Source organism: Ambystoma mexicanum, chromosome 1q (genome assembly GCF_040938575.1).
Source record: "Ambystoma mexicanum isolate Mex_15411 chromosome 1q, UKY_AmexF1_1, whole genome shotgun sequence".
NCBI lineage: Eukaryota > Metazoa > Chordata > Amphibia > Caudata > Ambystomatidae > Ambystoma > Ambystoma mexicanum.
Genome location: NC_090922.1, coordinates 842,078,463 through 842,091,378, shown reverse-complemented (window position 1 = coordinate 842,091,378; position 12,916 = coordinate 842,078,463). Strand labels below are relative to the sequence as shown.

The 12,916-nt window shown below is 52.9% G+C and overlaps 1 protein-coding gene across 1 annotated transcript in view; it reads left to right on the top strand.

Annotated features, from left to right (window-relative positions):
• The window catches only part of TDRD5 (tudor domain containing 5), a 2,293,977-nt gene that overhangs the window by 369,508 nt on the left and 1,911,553 nt on the right, over positions 1 to 12,916 (top strand). The gene's annotated exons all lie outside the window — the stretch shown is intronic.

Below are 12,916 nucleotides of genomic sequence, written 5' to 3'. Positions count from 1 at the left end.
CTTTAAAATATGTACCTATGTTGAAAAGTGGGAATATATTAGTTTAGCAAAAGTACCATACTACCTTTCAGGGATTGAAATAAGGGTTTGACTAGCGGGAACTGAAAGCAGCTCCTGGCTATTTGTTACCACTCAGTAATCGGGAGCTATCCGTTGTGAACAAGGTGGTGTTCTAGCCATATAAGAGGCAAACTATAACTTTAGCAGTTATATATGACCAATTATGTTCTGCTTTTAAAAGTCTTCTAAATGTGTCCTAATGTTTATTTATACATGTTCTCTAGCACACAGTTTAAATGCCACATAGGTATTTTTGTTAAGCACCAGCTGGCTTGTGGAGCCAAATATATAACTTTTGGTGTCAAGTAAACCAAGCGCCTTTAGGCATTAACCAGGAGCTAAAGAGCTCCCAGCAATCTTTAACTCTGCTTTTCACAAAAACGTTCCCAAACTCTATGTATTGTTTCCACTAATAACGTTATGAGGCAATGTGGAGGCCCATCCAATAAATTCACTAAGGGAGTAGCAGTAGCAAGTCCACATTTTTTTCTGCGCAGCTGTAGAGAATTGGGCAGAAAACAGACAGGAAAACTGGCAGAGTGTCACAGAGCACAGATTTTTCTAGGCTTTTATGCAATGGGAATTTTACATAAAACAGTAGGATCCTTTTATTCAGTTACATTAAAACATTACTTTTCCAAATGGAATATCCTTTGACCTTGGGAGGCATTGGCTAACAAAGCAATGTAATGCCTGTATAATTCTGCTCTGCCCACCCATACGAAACAATCTGCTACTGTGGCAGATTGTTCCATGATACATAACTAACCACTAGTCTGGTGATCATTCCCCCCTTGGCCTTATTCAGTTTCTTGGGTCAGAATATACCACTCTTATCTGTGATGTCACTTTGTATACGTGGCTGTGCATGCCTATGATTCGAGAAGGGAGGAATATCGCAGCCTTTTTGGCCATTTTCTCCACTTCTATCAGCCAAATCGGGGCTTCTCACATTCTTGCTGCATCTTTTTGCTAACCATGGCTCTGGTAGGGCTGAGCCCGCCACAGCCGCACAACCAGTGATTAAGTTGGAACCATACAATATTGTCTTCATCCACAGTATTGTATGGTTACAGCATTGTTCGCCTATATATTCGCTCTTTACTATTCCAACCACCTTCTAACAGGAAAAGTGAACTGCTTGACATAGCCATGTAAGTAAAACTGTACACATACAGACACCATGCTTCTATGCTTAAGTAGTCATGCAAACATGTACCTCAGACATGTATTCTTTCCGATTTTCTATTCGCCAGCATGGTGTCTGGCATGGATTCACATGCTCATGAATATTCCCCGTCGTCAGGCTGGGAATCCTCGGTAAAGAAAAATCAGTATCAGTTTCGTTTCTGATCTGTCTTTCGTAGTAGTAACCAATCACTGATCTCTGCGTCATACTGACCACAGCCAATGACTGCTATCTCCCTAAGCCCCGCCTCTGGCAGCCATCTTCAGATTTTTACCGCATGTTCAAGTGTTGGGAGTCCTCGTGCTTAGCTCTCGAGCTTTTGCTGCGTGTTTTGCGCTTTTTCAGGTGAATTTTCACATTTTTTTCGGTTAATCGAGCCTCAAGCTCCACCGTTTCTACTTCCGTTAACGGGTAACCGTTGCAGGATTTTCCTACGCCCCTCAAGGGTGAAGATTTCGTTGAATCAACCTCTCGGAGGATTCCAGAAGATTTACGGCCTACTTCGAGATGGCCCAGGACGCGAGTTCGTCACCCGGACCCAAGCTGTTTCGCAGCTGCCCTGGATGCGGGCTGCAGAACGTGTTTAAGGAGGACGAACATTCGCGATGCCTCTACTGTCTTCATGGGGACAAGACTCATGTAGAGAAGGACTGCCAGTTCTGCAAGAACTTGTCGGAGCGGACCATGAGGGACCGTCGATCCCGTCTCGCCAGCTGTTTGGAGAAGGGCTCAACGGGTGAGAAGAAGAAGAAAGGGTCCGAGCGGGCTTCTAAGTCCTGTGCGGGCGCCCCGGAGACGGGGGCCCTACACCAGGCCAAGTGCCGCGAGTCCGCTGGCTTCGGGAGCGCCGAAAGGTCGGGCTCTTCGGTCGCCAAGCAGGGCGCACCTTCCCCGGCACCGTCGACCACCAGCGCTCCGGTTCGGGGAAGAGGAAGTCTGAGACCCCGGGTAAGCTTCGGGAGAAGCCCCGTCCGATCTCCGGAGAGGGGGTGCGAGGCGTCGCCCCTCCCCCTAAGGAGAAGGCCCAGGACGCACCTAAGGTGGTGAAGGCCCCTACCCAGCAGGCAAAGACCTCTATCGAGGCGATCGCGGCGACTCTGGCCAAGCCGGCAGAGACCCCGCCAGCGGAGACTGCCTCCGGGACTAGAGTTTCCCTGCCGCCAAGGAGGGAATCCTCTTTTCAGCCCATCTTCATGGCCCCCGTGATGGAAAAAGGGGGGGGCACGGTAGCCTCCTCGAGCTCAGTCAGCCTCAGAGGGGGAACTGACCGAGGTTGTGAGGAATCTCGAAGTCCAATTCGAGAAGGTTCGATCCCGCAAGGAAGATCCTCTGGAGATAACCGAGGAAGACGACGATGGTGAGGAAGAGCAGCCTTCCCTTCCGCCGCAGCCGGAAAAGGCCTCAGGATAGCTCGGCGGCCATTTTGTTTGCGATCCAGTCCTTATGCTCTGAGATAAGGACGAGATTACCACGGCCCGGGCCGGAGGACCCACAACCTGGCCCGTCGGGAAGTCCTCCGACCAAACGACGGAGGACCCAACCCTCTCCTCCGCTCGCCCCCGTAAGGCCTGCAGTTCCCTCCTCATCCTCCCACGAGTCGGGAGATGACGGTGCGGTGGGCTCGACGACGGGCTCTGAGGGCGACGGAACGGGTCTCCCGCCTCCCGTCGCACGGGCCTCTCCGCCCAACGAGATTGGCTCATTCCACGCCATGATAGCCAGGGCGTCCGAATTGTTCCAGCTCTGCCCGGAGGAGCAGAAAAAGGAAGGTTTCCTCTATCAGCGCCGGGAGGCCAAGAGGAAGACTGTCATCGCGGTGCCTCTAATCGATGACATCTGGGAGGAGGGCCTGTCGGTACTCAAGAACCCCTCCACGGCACCAGCCAAACGGGACCGGTACGAGAAGAAGTACCGGGTCCCCGAGACCGCTCCCCTGTGCCTCAGGGCCCAGCCAATGCCAGACTCGGTCGTCTCGGCGGCGGCGAAGAAGAAAGCGGCGGGGTCAGGAGCCTCAACGTCGAATTCTCCTCCGGACGGCGAGGGAAAGAAGTTGGACGCCATGGGGCGACGGGTCATTTCTTCGGCGGCGACGACTATCAACGCCCTGGCGATCGTGGCCCGTTATGACAGGGAACTCTGGTTTAAGCTGGCCCCCATATTGGACTTCCTACCGGACGACAAGAGGTCCGAGGCCCTGGAAATACTTCAAGAAGGCGAGGTGGCGTCGGACCACACCATAACAGTGGCAACCGATATCGCCGATACCGGGTTCCGCCATCTGGGCAACGGAGTTTGCCTACGACGACGGGGTTGGCTCCGGACGACCGACTTCCGTCAGGACGTCCAGACCAGGGTGTTGGACATGCCGTTCGACGGCAGCTACTTGTTGGGGAAGACGGTGGACGAATCCCTCCAAGCCATAAAGACGGACACGGAGACGGCCCGCGCCCTAGGAGCCCTTCAGCAACGACAGCCCTTTCGGAGCTCCGGAGGCAGACAGGGGGACTCCAAGGGATCCAGCGGTGGCTCGTCGTCCTACTGCCAGGTGGCACGCTCCTCGTCTCAGGAGGCCTACAGGGGTCACGGCAAGCAGGGAGCGCCTCGCAGCCGTCGGCAAGGTGTCCAGGGCGGCAAGGCCACCACCTCCAAGCAGGACTGAACCGGCTGTGACCTCGGGCCCCCACCGAAGCACCCCGATGGGAGGCCGGCTGACAAAGTTCGTCAGCGTGTGGAAGTCCATCTCCACCGACCGTTGGGTGCTGGATACCCTGGCAAGAGGACACTCTATCGAATTCCTGAAGAAGTGCCCTCACGTTCCACCTGTGGCCAGGAAGGAAAATCACGTCCCGCAACTGCTGTTGGAAGTACGGGCGATGCTCAGGAAAAGCGCCATCGAGCTCGTCCCGAAGAGGCTCCGGGGCTCCGGGGTGTACTCAAGGTACTTCCTCTTCAGGAAGAAGACGGGCGGCTGGCGCCCCATCCTGGACCTTCGTCGTTTGAACAAATACATCAGGTCACAAAAGTTCACGATGGTCACCCTCCAGCACGTGCTGCGACAGCTGGAGGAAGGCGACTTTCTATCGTCGCTGGACCTGGAGGATGCTTACTTCCACGTTCCCATCCTCAAAAGTCACCGAAAGTTCCTCAGGTTCGTCGTCCAGGGACACCACTACCAATTCAGAGCACTGCCTTTCGGATTGAAGTCGGCCCCCAGGGTCTTTACCAAGTGCCTAGCACCTGTGGCGGCGCGGCTGCGCCTGCAGAGGATTCATGTCTACCCCTACCTGGACGACTGGCTCATCCGCTCAAGGACGAGGGAACTCGCTGTCGAACACACTGCGAGGACCGTCAGCTACTCACAGACCTGGGATTCACCATAAATTACACAAAGTCCCACCTGGTGCCGTCGCAGGTGGCCCTGTTTCTGGGAGCGAAGCTCGATACAGTGAGGCGCCTGGCGGCACCGTCGGAAGAACGGACGAAGACCATTCTGGGCAAAGTGCAGCGCCTGCTAGCCACGGACGTGGCCAGGGTGAGGTCCATCAAGTCCCTCCTGGGGATGATGTCTTCTTGCATCTACCTGGTGCCCAATTATGTTCTGCTTTTAAAAGTCTTCTTTGACTACGGATGTGCGCTCTTCAAGAATTTCTCAACGCCTGTTGGATGCAGGCGACGGGCACCTTCGAAGACAGGGTCCCCCTCAACGAGGTGTTCCGGCGGGCGTTTCAGTGGTGGGGCGTTCGAGCGCACCTCACGGCGGGCAAGGACTTTCAGACGCCGGCATACCAGGAGACGGTGACGACGGACGCTTCCCTGGAAGGTTGGGGCGCCCACACCGGAGATCTCCACGCAAGAGGCCTCTGGCTCCCGGAGGAGAAGCTCCTGCACATCAACATCCTGGAACTCCGAGCCGTGTTCTGGGCTCTCAAATCGTTCCTCCCGTCGCTCAAGGGCAAGGTGGTGCGGATCTTCACGGACAACACCACGACAATGTTTTACATACGGAAGCCGGGAGGCACCAGATCCCCCCAGCCCTATACAAGGAGGCACAGGATCTGTGGCACTGGGCGGTCGCCCAGGGGATGTTCCTGGTTCCCTTCCACCTGGCAGGAGAAAGAAACACCATCGCCGACTCGCTCAGCAGGGAGCTGCGCGCGTGTCACGAGTGGGAGCTGGGCCAGGATCAGGTGGATCAACTCTTCCAATGATGGGGCAAACCCCAAATCGACCTGTTCGCAACAGCGACGAACTCGAAGTGCCAGAGGTTCGCCAGCAGGTTTCCCCAGCCGAGAAGCATGGGCAATGCGTTCTCGTTCCCCTGGGACGGCCTATACCTGTATGCGTTCCCTCCGTTGCTGCTTCGACTCATCAACCAGCTCAAGAGGTCCCGGTGCAGGATGATCCTCGTCGCACCGGCGTGGCCGAGGCAGATCAGGTTCCTGGACCTTCTGGACTTGTCAACGTCCCCTCCCATCAAGCTGTCGGCGGACGCGGATCTTCTCTCCAGAGAAGGAGGCGCCATCTTCCACCATGACCCGGCCTCGCTGAACCTGCAGGCTTGGCTCCTGCAGCGCTAGAGTTTGGAGGGTACGATATACCGGCCGACTGCAGAGAGGTTCTTGCAAAGGCCAGGGCGTCCTCGACTCTCAAATGCTACGGTCACAAGTGGAAGAGGTTCTCTATCTGGTGCCGAGCACAGAAGATCAACCCCCTACGGATTACGGCCCCTCAAGTGCTGCCATACCTGCTATCGCTGGCAAAGGCTGGGCTAGCCCATGCCTCCATTAAGATTCATCTGGCAGCGATCTCCAGATATACTAGAACCACAGGACGGACGTCCCTGTGGTCCCATCGACTGGTAAGAGTTTACGAAAGGACTGTTCCGGTCGTTCCCGCCCCGGCGTGGTAACTTAACGTGGTGCTGACCAGGCTCATGGGGCCCCCATTCGAGCCGATGCACTCCGCACCGATGAAGTTTGTGTCGTGGAAGACTGCATTCCTGGTGGCCATTACCTCCGCACGACGAGTGGGAGAGATCCAGGCCCTATCCTGCAAAGCACCGTACTTGACTTTCCATGCCTCGAGGGTGGTGCTTAGGACGCACCCCTCCTTTATGCCCAAGGTGCCGTCGGACTTCCATCTTAACGAGCCCCTGGTGTTACCTGTTTTCTTCCCGTCTCCTTCGTCGCCGGCCGAGAGGACTTTGCACTCGCTGGATGTGGCTAGAGCGCTGAAGTTCTACGTAGACCACACGAAGAGTTTTCGGAGGACATCACAGCTATTTGTGAACTTTGGACCTGTGAATCAAGGGAAGGCTCTCTCGAAGTCTTCTATTTCCAGATGGCTCTCCGGCTGCATCATGCACTGCCACCGGTTGGCTAACCGACCGCTGCCAGGCCGTCCGAGAGCCCATTCGACCAGAGCGATCGCTGCTACTACGGCGTTCCTATCTGGTGTGCCCCTGCTGGACATCTGCAGGGCTGCTACGTGGAGGTCGCCGCACACCTTCACGAGATTCTACTGCATCGATCGGGATTCCAGGGAGGAGTCCAGGGTCGGCCAAGCAGTGCTGCGCAACCTGTTCGCTTAAGGTGAGCCTGGTGAGGAGGTAAGAGATGCTTAATGTTGAGTTGTTGTATTGCTTAATGTTGAGCCTTTTGCCACCTCCCGTGATTGTGCATGTGTGTACTGCTATGTATTCTTATATTCATGAGCATGTGAATCCATGCCAGACCCCATGCTGGAGAAGGAACAAGTTACTTACCTGTAACTGTTGTTCTCCAGCATGGGTCTGGCATGGATTCACATGCGAACCCTCCCGCCTACCACTCTGCGGCTCTTCACTTGGTCATACTGCCACTTCACTTGCTCATACTGCCACTTCACTTGCTACCAAAGATGGCTGCCAGAGGCGGGGCTTAGGGAGATGGCAGTCATTGGCTGTGGTCAATATGACGCAGAGATCAGTGATTGGTTACTACTACGAAAGACATATCAGAAACGAAACTGATACTGATTTTTCTTTACCGAGGATTCCCAGCCTGACGACGGGGAATATTCATGAGCATGTGAATCCATGCCAGACCCATGCTGGAGAACAACAGTTACAGGTAAGTAACTTGTTCCTTATTGCCCAGGGGTCTGGATCAGGAACTGCTTTGCTTGTGTTTCAGCATTCCTAGCACCACTAAGCCAGGCCATGCTAACATTTATTTTTTTCTAGCAGCTCTTCTACACTTCACACTTTGATTATTCTACTGCTCGGGCAGCATAGCCGTTAATGCTTGTATTCCATATGAAGTTGTATTTATTTATTGAAAATGAAAGGTGCTGAGGACCACTGTACAAAAGGCATAATTATTGCTTGAGTAGTCAGATTGATGTGTGTTTTACAAACCTTTAGAAAATCATCCATCAATGTCAAAGTTCGTTTGATAACTGCACAGCCATCATTGGTAAATGTTTTTGAAGTGCTCTATCCCTGTGCATAGTTCAAGCGGACGACAGAACTGTGACTGATGCCTTGGATTATGATTGCCTACATGTTGTAACTGGCAGATGAAAAGCGGGGTTGGAGGAGGGCTCCAGAGTGGCACTGCACAGTTGTCACTGCAGTTTGTGCTGAGGTAGGCTGTGAGGAGAATGGTGTTGTACAGTGTCCAGAAGCTGCATGGAGAGCACAGGGCAATAGATGTATGTTGGAGTACACACTGTAGTTTTGGGGCGATTTGGGAGGGAACACTTAGAATACAACAAAAATGGGGTACATACCCGGCTGAAATTTGTGGAGACGGGTAGTCTGAGGAACTATCATCATTGTTTTTACTGAATATTTGCTACATATATGCAGGAGTGGTGCTTCAGTGAGGAAATAAGTTGGGTGATGAGGAGTCCTATGGACTACTACTGCTGTATTTTGCAGCTAACAGTAAAATACTGCAGTGAAGAATTGTTGGTAAAACGCATATAACCGGGGAATGCTGCATGCATTCCCCTCCCCCACCATGTGGGGTGGGGAGTACCTGTCCAACTGTCAAGCTGAAGTGCTGTTGTTGAAGTTGCCTAAATGTTAGTGTATCTGCGTGTTGTGCTCGGGTGATACCAGAGATGTGCTCAGTATATGACAATGTGCACTAGTGCTATGCATTAGAGACATGCTTGCTGACCATGACATGTATGCTTTCTGCAGCCCCTGCAGAAAGTAAGAGTTAATCGAAGCCACCTAATGTAAGTAAACGTGTAATGAAATAAGGTGGAGATAGAAGCATGTGAAGGGTGTATGTTTGTTTTACAGGAGTGTCGCAATATAATGTTATGTTGTGCAGATTGCCTGTATATTGCATTATGCTAGAGTAAAGCTAGGTCATGAGGATGAGTGTGGAATGAATAGTTGTGGGTACAACACAACACAGTAACTACCAGTGTAGCAAAAGGTTTGTACTGGAGGGCATCGGATCACTCATGCTTAAGTGCCCAGTTCTTTGGTAGGGATAATATTGCAACACTTAAGACATCTCTACAATAGGATCACATCTAGAATGTAGAACCCCCCCGCCCCGTCCTCAATGAGAATATTGGTTCAAGACTGCTACCCAAACAATCTTTGGTCCCTACCATCAACATAAGGGCATGCCTGTGACTCTGTGGAGAGGGGCCCATCATTATTATTATTTATTTCTTCTTAAGTGCCACATGCCCATGGGCCTCAGGGCGCACAGAAAACAGACAGCACAAACAGACATACGGATCGGGACCGCGAGGGACAACAGGAGCTCTAAAAAGCGTTAACCTGCATTGAGGTTAAAAAGATGGGTTTTAACTGCCCCCTTAAATAAAAACAGGGAGTTGGACATTCTCATTGCCAGTGTGAGAGCATTCCATTCTCTAGGTGCCAGCACGGAAAAGCTGGCACCTCCAAATTTAGCTAATATGAACCGTGGCTGTTTAAATTTGTGTTTGTCATCTGAGTGAAGATGTCTGGAGGGGGTGATCAACAACCAGTTACTCTCTGAGATGTATATGGGCAATATAGGCCCAACACTTGTAGGATAAGGCTAGAAGTTTGTGAATCCTTTGCTTGACAGGCAGCCAGTGCAATGTCCTACAAGAGTCTGAGATGTGCTCTTATTTGTGAAGACCAAACACTGCTCTCACAGCGCTATTCTGTGTGATCTGCAAGGACTGAAGGTTCCTCTTTGTTGTCCCAATCAAAAGACTGTTACAGTAGTCAAGTCTCGAGTTCACTAGAGCCGAAGTCATGATGGACCTATTAGTGACTGAGATAAACTGCCTTATTTGGTTGAGAAGACTGACTATGTAACCACAGGATGATCGACTGTGTGACACATGGGACTTCATACTCAGTTCAGCGTCCAAATGGAGGCCCAGAGTTTTCACACGGTCCATAACCATAATTTGGTTGCCCACGATGTCCAAGCTTTTGTATGCAATGTCCAATTCTTGAGCCCTTGGCCAGTGGCCACTATGAGGAGCTCTGTCTCGTCATTACGCAGCAAAGGGTTTTCAGCCATCCAGAACTGGATTGCTGCATACCCCTGATTAATGGTTACAGCTCAAAGACCACATGGGTGTCATATGCGTAATTGGTGTACCTGACACCCAGGCGGTCAAGTAAATCCAGTAATGATCTAATGTAGACATTGAAGAGGGAAGGTGATATACAAGATCTCTGCGGGACACCAACATTGGTGGTATCAGGGAGAGACTGAGCTTCAAATGCTACCCGGGGCCAAGAAAAGAGGCACTGCAGTCCTCGAGGGCCTCCGTCGAGCAGACGTCACCGGATGTTATAAGTAGGACGCACAACGTCAGTAGCCTCAGTTCCGTTTTTTCCGCGAACGTGTTCGCTTCGGAGTTCTTGGCACGCCTCGGTTCTACTGAGTACTGTTCTTTCGGTTCTTCCAACCTGTTTGTTTGTGAAGTTCTATAATGTCTTCGGCTTCTTCCACCCCACGGCTGGGTTTTAAGAAGTGTTGGGACTATGGGTCCAAGATGTTGACGGACACGCACAACGCTTGCCTCTGGTGCCTCGGGAAGGACCACGACATGGATGACTGTGTCGACTGCCAGTCGAATACATCGAAGGCCTTGCGGGAGCGTAAGAAGAAGCTTTCTGTAGGTAAGGTGGCCAAGCCCCGGAAGTCGCGATCCTCTGGGCTTTTGACGGACGACTCTGCATCGTCGACGTAAGTCTGGGGGGGTCTCGGTCCAGGAGTAGGTCCCGCCATTCCTCTGCCTCTTCGAGGCACTCACGGAAGCGCCGTCACCGGTCGCCTTCCTCATTCGAGGACTCTGCCCGTCGGCGAGGCGCTTTTTCCAACAAGCCTTCCACTCCTGCGGAATGGGATTTGTTCCGGCAGGAGAGGATGGTGATTTTTCAGTCGTTCTGACCGAGCCGTCGAAAGACGCGGGCCGTGAATGTGCTAGAGACGACACTTGTACGCATTCGGGCTCGAGCGGTCGTCGCGACCACCGGGCGCCTTTTGAGGTCCCGGTCAGACAAGGATGGTCGCTCTAGACATGCCCAATCCAGGTTCCGGTCCTCGACGCCCTCGAGACCGTCAGAGCCTGTGAAGTCTTCGAGGAAGACATCGACGCCTTTGGCGCCTAGGTCGTCGAGGGACTCTCTCGAGGCTCCGCCCTAGAGGAAGCCGTCGATGCCATTGGCACCGAGGTTGTCGAAGGGCACGCTCAGGGCTCTGCCCTCGAGGACGGTGTTGAAGCTGTCGGCACCACGCTCGACGTCGATGCCAATTCCATCAACGCTCTCGACTCCTTTCGAGGCTGGTTTGTCGGAGCTACCCCGTGGTACGGGGGAAACCCCTAGAGAGGCTCTGGTCAAGGCTAAAAATGTCTTTGTCCCTTTTTCTGTGCCCTCATTCCAGCCCCTGGATTACATTTCTGAGGTGGATGAAGGGTCTGAGGAAGGTATGGTTCCTGATGAGGTACCTGACAAGATTTTGTCTGGTCATAGCCAGATTGAAGACCTGCGTCAGTTGCTGCACGACGCCAGTGGTCTGGACACCTCTCCGGAGGTGGAGTTCTGTAGCCCTGAGCCTGGCAACCCATAACGATTCCTTGTACCGGCGCCTTATGTCGAGGGTAACAGACTACTTGGGGTGGTCTGCGCCACCAGTGGATTGTCTGCAGGATGACCTGACGGATATCCTCGAGCAAGGTCCACCAACTGACCCGGTAATGCCATTCCATATGGCCTTGCAAAGAAAGGGTGGCAGCGGCTTGGACTGCCCTGGAGAGTTTCACGGCAGTGAGCAAGTCTTTGCCGTGAAAATACCGTCCTGCCAGTAGCGACCCCTTCTACTTGACCACGCAACCCACTCCGGAGAGTTTGACCCCAGCAAAACGGGCGTCGTACCCTACCATCCCTCCTCATCGGGATGACGAGCGTTTTGATGGCTGTGCGAAGAAAGTGTTTTATTCAGAGGGTATGGATTTACAGGCCACCAACTCTGTGTGTGCCTTGTCACGTTTCACGCACACTCTGTGGAACTGTATTTCGTTAGCGTCTGAACATATTACCGAAGGGGAGGAACATGATGGTTTTCTTGCTATTGTGCAGGATGGCAAGGATGCCATGTGTGAGACCATTCAGTCGGGTCTGGACGTGGCAGATTGTGTCAGCCGGTCCATGGCGGCGAGCACCGTAATACGCAGGTTTGCGTGGTTGCGGAAGTCGGGGTTTGCTCCTGATGTGCAAGCCCGACTCCTCAACATGCTCTTTGATGGTGAACATCTTTTTGGCAGCAAGGCTGACGAGGGCCTTGAGAGGTTGCAGACCTCCAAAGCTGCAGCAAAGTCGTTGAGCGCTACAGTTAGCCAACCTCTGCCTTTTCGTCCTAGGGGACAGCAATGGAGGGGAGGTTCCTTTCGATATTACTCATCCTTTAGTAAATCGAGAGGAGCTGCAAGTTAAAGGGACCACCGTAGGAGTACCAGAGGTGGAAAATAAGGTACTTGAGGTGCCAAAGCCACTAGGGCAGTTGCCTCTTTACCCTCAGGCAATGCCACAGCCGCTTCAGCTCAGTCATGAGGCCATGCCCCATGGTTCGCCGGTTGGGGAAAGGCTGGCGCAGCATCTTGTAGAATGGCGTGCCGTTACTTCAGATGTGTGGGTTCTGGAGATCATAGCCCACGGCTACTGTCTTCCTTTCCGGCAGAGGCCTCACGACAATCCACCAGGGAATCTCTCTTTGAGGAGTCCGGATCAGCTCCTTGCTCAGGAAATACAATCCCTGCTGGAGAAAGGCGCCATAGAACTGGTGCCTGTAGGGGAGAGGACCAAGGAGTGGTATTCCCCTTATTTTTTTATTTCAAAGAAAGACTGGGGATTGAGACCCATCATGGACTTGCGCGGTTTGAACAAGCTCCTCAGGAAGAACAAGTTCAAGATGGTTACTCTTTCTCAAGTCCTCCAGGCCCTTCAACTACAGGACTGGTGCCGAAACATCCCAAGCACAAGAAGTACCTGAGGTTCGCGGTTGGCGACTTGCACTTTCAGTTTCGGGTCCTGCCGTTCCGATTGACCTTTTCCCCGAGAGTTTTCACCAAGCTCATGGTGGTGGTGGTGGCAGCTTATCTCAGGAAAGGGGGGGGCTCACGTCTGCCCCTACCTGGACGATTGGTTGC